The sequence below is a fragment of the Aricia agestis genome, chromosome 5, assembly GCF_905147365.1.
Source record: "Aricia agestis chromosome 5, ilAriAges1.1, whole genome shotgun sequence".
In the NCBI taxonomy this organism is placed as follows: domain Eukaryota; kingdom Metazoa; phylum Arthropoda; class Insecta; order Lepidoptera; family Lycaenidae; genus Aricia; species Aricia agestis.
In genome coordinates, this window is record NC_056410.1 from 3,181,260 (window position 1) to 3,187,981 (window position 6,722).

At 34.5% G+C, this 6,722-nt stretch overlaps 1 protein-coding gene across 2 annotated transcripts in view; it reads right to left on the reverse strand.

The window, feature by feature from the left end:
- Positions 1–3,605, reverse strand: part of LOC121727187 (putative fatty acyl-CoA reductase CG8306) — a 28,785-nt gene extending 25,180 nt beyond the window's left edge. For both annotated transcript variants that reach the window (XM_042114877.1, XM_042114873.1), the window contains exon 1: positions 3,509–3,605. The gene's annotated coding sequence lies outside the window, so the exon portion shown is untranslated. The remainder of the gene's footprint in view (positions 1–3,508) is intronic.
- Positions 3,606–6,722: the final 3,117 nt, after the last annotated feature.

A 6,722-nucleotide genomic window follows, 5' to 3' on the forward strand; every position in this document is an offset into this window, starting at 1 on the left:
CTTTAACCATCTCCCTTAGCATTGAGATACTTGGCGTTTACATATCGAGCGAAGTCCAGTTCCGATATCATCTAGAGTGTAAAGCCAAGTTAGCCTCGAAGAAGCTTGGTGTTCTTAACAGAGCGAGACAGTACTTCAGTCCTGTCACCAGCAGTATTTCCGGAACTATACGACCTGGAAACCTTCAAGAAGAGAGCGTATTCCCTCTTAAAAAACCGGCAACGCACCAACAGCTCTTCTGATGTTGCGAGTGTCCAAGGGCGACGGTAGTTGCTTACCATCAGGTGACCCGTTTGCTCGTTTGCCCTCTCATTTTATTTAAAAAAAAACTACTTACACAAAAGAATGTTAAAGATCGAAGTACATATTTTGCCTATAAAATTAGCAAGTTAGTACTTTGGACTAACTTATTCTAAACTTTGCTAAATATATACGTAAATATTGATTTTTTGCGGCAATTACACGACACTTGAGCAAATTACAAGAAAAAACAAAATATTCTTACTTTAAAAGTGTCAACCAGCGCCTACTGAATCTAGGTTTGTCACCACGTCGCTTCATTGGGATTTAGGCCAGAACTGGACCTTTTGCATTTAGGTACTATAGCTTTTTGACTTTTTTGGGTGATTAGGAATGATGAGGCATCGTGACACTGGAGTATGATAATTGTAGTGCTCATAGTGTCAATTTTGTACTTTAATGTCAAATAATGTCCAAGGTGCACTTAAAGGTGTTGACACTATCAGGTGACATTAATTATCCCGTAGAGACAAATAGAATAGCTAAATACATTAAAATATAAGTTTTCTAAGACTTGACAGTCTTTACATAACAATACAGGTATTTGCATTTTGCATACAAAGTAAACACACGATCTAGTCATTAGAGGTAATTTTATAGAGTTGATGGGCACGATTAAACTACCATGGTCTTAACCAGACCAGTAGCTTAGACCCTTTCGAAAAAAAAAAAAAAAAAAGAGTTGATGGTATTCGTGCGGCGCACACGCAGCATTACGTTGGCGGTTGGCATGACTTGAATAGTAACAAAAACTTCTTACAAACGAATATTAAAAATAAATTAGGTAGGTCCACAATATCATAAAGTTAATAAGTATACCTAGCGGAATAGAGAAACAAAGGCCTGAGCAAGAGAGATGTCACTATCAGTAACACTGCGTGGTAAAAAGAGACGTGTGATACTGGATATATGACAGCAGCACTCTTTTTTTGACGTCCAGTCGGCACGTGCCGCGCGTTGACAATTTTATCTCATAGAAATCATGTTCAATCATGCTTGTGTAAGTGTATAAGTACACATATTTTTACACACAGATGAAACCAATTTCGGTTACGTTTGACAGCTCGAGATTGTTGCTCTATTCCGCTAGGTGTATAAATGGTATATTACCTTTATGGTCCACATTCTACTATGTATTGTGTCAGTCGTCTTGTTCAGCTATGTTCTATGTATCATAATATTATGTACATAACCAATAACCAAACGTATCGAGTAATATTGTTAGTAATGAAATACTTCGCCATGCAGTAGGTTACTTTCGAAATTCGTGGCATTTCAAAAATAAACTGGTTAAATGGCAGTCGGTCACAGTCACAAAATGCTTCATGCCATATAAGGAGACAGGCCCAAAATCACCTCATACCTAATACAGTTATGTTGACATAGGTAACTTCCAAGGTTCACTGACATGCCCATAACATTAATTTGTGAGCGTCATTTGCATCATATTTGCATGTTTGTCTAGTTAGATAATCTACTAAGTGTCTAAACACACAAGGCCGAAGTTACGCGGCGGAAATTCCGCATGATTACGCCCGCAATGTATTTTATATTACCAGTGACACACTATTCCGTCGCGTTCCGTCCGTATATTGTATGTGTTTGATATTGCGGGCGAAATCATGCGGAATTTCCGCCGCGTAACTACGGCCTAGCGTGTTTAGACACTCGAAGAAACTAATTATTCATAGGCAGATGGCGGACCTAATGGCTGATTTAGACGTGTTAAGTTGATAAGTATTTAACTAAATTTTAACTTAAATTTAAGTTACTTATTGCATGTAAACACACAATTTAGTAGCAAGTAGCAAGTTAATATTTAGTTAAGTACCTACTAAACAAGGAAATTAAAATTTTGACTATTTTCTGATAAGTTGGCAGGCGGGGCTTGTCACTTGACACATTTCGGGCAGGCACTTCAAATTAAGTTAAAATTTAGTTACTACTTTAAATCTACTTAATACGTGTAAACCAGCCCTTAGTAATTTTGTCGGATTGTGTAAATCCCAGCTGATTACGACTATACGGACTACGGTATTGATTTGACATAAAAAGACCAAATAACGTAGGTCCGCCATCTGCCTATGAATGACTTTCTTTAATGATACCTCTGACTGGGCCCATAAACCAAAGACGTAATCCAACATCTGCAAGGTACAATAACCCCAAATGGATGAACGGACTTTAACATGACGTACCTACCCAGTTTCATGCATAAGAGTTATGACTTATGAGTTATGACTGATAAACCTCAAATACAAAGTGTGGTTTAGTTTCTATAGTTTCTACATACCTTACCTACATACGTATATACGCATAAACCTCAGGCAGTTGGCACATTAGGATAAAAAAAATATAAATCATCTTCTAATATTATTATGAAACTATGTATTATCAGCGGGGCTAAAATGGTCGCTTTCAAGAATCATGATATTCAGAATCATAATATGATTCATTTTTCTAAAATCGCAAAATGCAACTCTGCTTGCAATTCATTTCTGTATTTTTGTACTGATTTGACATTTGTCAGTTTGACAGTTTTGACAATTAATTTGCTGAATTGATTGAGAGGAATTGCTAAATGTGACCATTTTAGCCCTGCAGTTCTTATCCGACTCTACATAGTGTCTTTAATTAATACGATGCTATGGCTTACTTGCTTAACATACATTAAAATTTATGTGCTTCCAAGTGAAGACAAGCCGCTCCGTGAAATTTTTACGGTCAATGACTTCAAGTAAGTAATTAATATTAAACTAAAAATTAAAGCATATTTTATTTCATGTAGTAAGTACTCTTAACTGCATAAGTGAACAACTTAACAACACTGCATAAGTGAAATTTATGCATTCGATAACCGTTACTACAGACTACAGAGTAGTTAAGAGCGAAAGTTCCGTTACTATAGGTACGACAGTGTCCACTAGGTAGGTACGCGTTTTGAAAAATACGAACGATGTGCCGGCCGGTGTAAACAAATTTGATGTCAGATAATAGGTTTAAAGAACGTAAAAAATAAACTTGGTTACATTTAAAGTAACTACTTTAAAAAGTCTTGTTTGCAAAAGAAATATAGAGCCTTGGTAACTAAGTACATACCTATAGTAAATTGCATCAAAAAGAAAACGGAAACAATCCAGGATATAAAGTTTTGGCTCTATGTACCTATGGCTTAATCGTAGTTCAGTAAAAAAGAATAAAACCTTACCTAATTAAGGAAATTACGAAGAATTCCGTCCACTTTAATACCGCAAAAACTTTCACGACAACGCGAACGTTATATAACACAACCGAGACTGCTCAACGCTAGCACGCCACTGGTAAAACGTAGTGACTATATTCTCTTTGGGCACTGGATGACGATGACGTCGATAAAACCTGTTTTTTATCATCAAAATCAACAAATAAAAAAACGTTTATTGACTGATCCGATTGGCACAAATTGACGGTTAAAGTGCTTAGGAATTCTTAAGTCTTTCGGGTCTGAAAAAAACAATTTTTGCGTACGAGGTTCAGTTATACGCAGCCCGCAGGGGTTTTTGATAATTATTCAGAAATGCGACTATCTCAGCACTGTATCTTTATTACCTTTGACTATAATTACCTCTTTAATTATTATCTTTTCTGTGCTACCAAGGTAGGTACTTAGCCTCTAAGTGAGATCTAGGCTTTTGCGGTTGTTAATTTTCCTGTTTGCTTTATTATAAACTTGTTCATGGGCAAATGAGAATTAGAAACTTGTTACCTACTCTGCGCAAAACGAAGTGTTGGAAACTTTTTTTTACCAGATGATTTTTTGTTTACCAGACCGACCATCTTCTCGAAACCGGTATGCTCCCCCCCCCCCAGCTGAAATCCTGGGTACGCCCATGAACTTGTTATAAACAGGGCTATTCCACATTAATTTACGCACCAACATAAGACCTTCTCAAATGACCTCAATAAGAAACTCCTGAATTCTAAATTCATGACATTTTATGGGCAATAAAACAAGTGTTACGAGCCGAGCGTTTATGAAATGAAAAAAGAGATCGTTTTGAAGTGTTTTTCAAAGAAACTACAATCATTATTAAAATCTACATCATTTATTTTCATAAAATGCATTCTTTTAAACATTTAATTTCTTAACTATTTAGTACAGTCTACTTAATCACTAAGGCATTAACTATTACCTATCTTATATGCAAAAATCATGCACTTTTGTAATACAAAAAAGAAACAAAGACGAAAAAATTATAATACATGGGAACATGTAATACACAAAAACTACGAAGTAAAAAAAAATCGTGCACCAAATACTTTAAAAGAATAAATTCAGGTGATCCAGCACTGAAATAAACATACTAAGTATTTACTATTGAAGTCAAAATAAATAGAGATTAAATTGCCAAAAGTCCATTTGTAGCAATAATAAAAATTTAAAATATGGCAAGGTTCAGTACACAGACTAACGATCTGTTTACAATTATAATTATATTAGCTACTGTGAATACTACGTTACGTGAAAACGTTGCTTAACAATTCACTTATTCATAGACAAGTAGAGATCAAAAAGAAGAGAGAAGTTATAGCGTAAGTTCCGAAATATAACTTTGTATCAGTCCAGTGCTGAGGACGTCGTCTAGCCGACACCATATTATTGTATTAGTCGTGCTCGTTTCGTTTTTAAAAAAATAAGTCAATGCACTGGCGTATAGTTCAAAATCGAATCAGCATTATGGCGCCAATTCTAGACGTCACGAACTGGCCAGCATACAAGGTTATAATGCTGATTCGATTTTGAACTATACGCCAGTGCATTGACGTATTTTTTTTTAAACGGGCTTTGGCCCACCACACATTCCCACCACTGTATCTCCTGTGTCGCCAGGATCGACAGCGGTATCCAACCACGAAAACCCTTTGATATGATCTCAGGAAGCCCGAGGGACATGCCAAAGCTGTCTTGGGACCCGCAACGAATTTAATAGTAGAGTAGGAAGTATATTTGCATTGACATATATGACTTTGTTGGTATGTCATTATAATACGTCACACCTGTCACACCAGTACCACCCAGTACAATATGGCGTCGGCTAGATGACGTCCTGAGCACTGGCCAGTATACTGGGTTTTATTTCAGAACCTAGTCTTAATAGTTCCAGCTACTGTCTACACTTAAACATTACAATATTCTATAGTAACTAAACAGTCGCATTTAGATAAATAATTGTGATTTTAGTACAAAAGTGAATACATACATATTATTATGATGATATGCTTAATAGAATCTTATTTTCCATAAATATATAAATAAACATAAATTACATCCTAAAACTAGATAAGTAAGTATAAGTACGAACTGGAATGTGAATTATGAGAATTATTCTTGTTTCGAAACTTCTTGAGGTGCGTTGATAAATTATATTATTAGTACAAAATACAAAGAAGTTGAAATTGATATTAAAAAGATAAAAAATTGTATCTTATGGAATAAAGTTTCAAAATATACAGTAACACTAGAAACAACATATTCTCCTACTTAAAACAATATAGCTACCATTGCAATTCCTTGCTTGTCATAAAAAAGTTAAAACTAAACAAAATACCTACGAAAAACAGGTACCGAATAATCAAATCGTACAAAACTAGTAATATAATTTCATAATACATATTATTTTAAAGCTAATTTAAGGAATGTAAAACACGTAAATTATTAAATTTTTAAAGTAAAAAAATAATTATTTCATATTTATTGCACACTGGCTACAGATTGGAAAAATAAAATATTTAAACTCAATAATGTAAAACATAATGTGTCATTGAACTCACCTCCCTAATAATAAACATTGTAAAATAAAAATATGTCCGAAATTATTATTATGATAAAAGTAAAACAAATGTGGAGATTCTTTAGATTACATAATATTTATGAGTTATGACCAGAGATCGGAATTGGGTGTGTGAAAATACCTAAAGTTTGCAGCGGGACATAATATGGAGCTGTTACAACCACTTCAGTTAAACCGGTTTTGGATTTTACCGGTTCAGTTTTGTATTTTTTTTAACATGTTCCTTACCTTTGAAACACCGATTACACACACCGAAAAAAAGATTAAAACCACATTAGCATTTTGCAGACATGTAAAATTCTGTGTTTGGCCGACAAAGAAAAATTGAGACTAAAAAATTAATTTAGAACTGTATAAACAGCTTGTAAATGTTTATAGTTCGGTGTTTCAAAGGTAAGGAACATGTTAAAAAAAAATACAAAACTGAACCGGTAAAATCCAAAACCGGTTTAACTTAAGTGGTTGTAACAGCTCCATATTATGTCCCGCTGCAAACTTTAGGTATTTTCACACACCCAATTCCGATCTCTGGTTATGACTTAACGTAACGAAAAGGACAAAATCTATGTTTATTTTAGAAATTAAAACTAC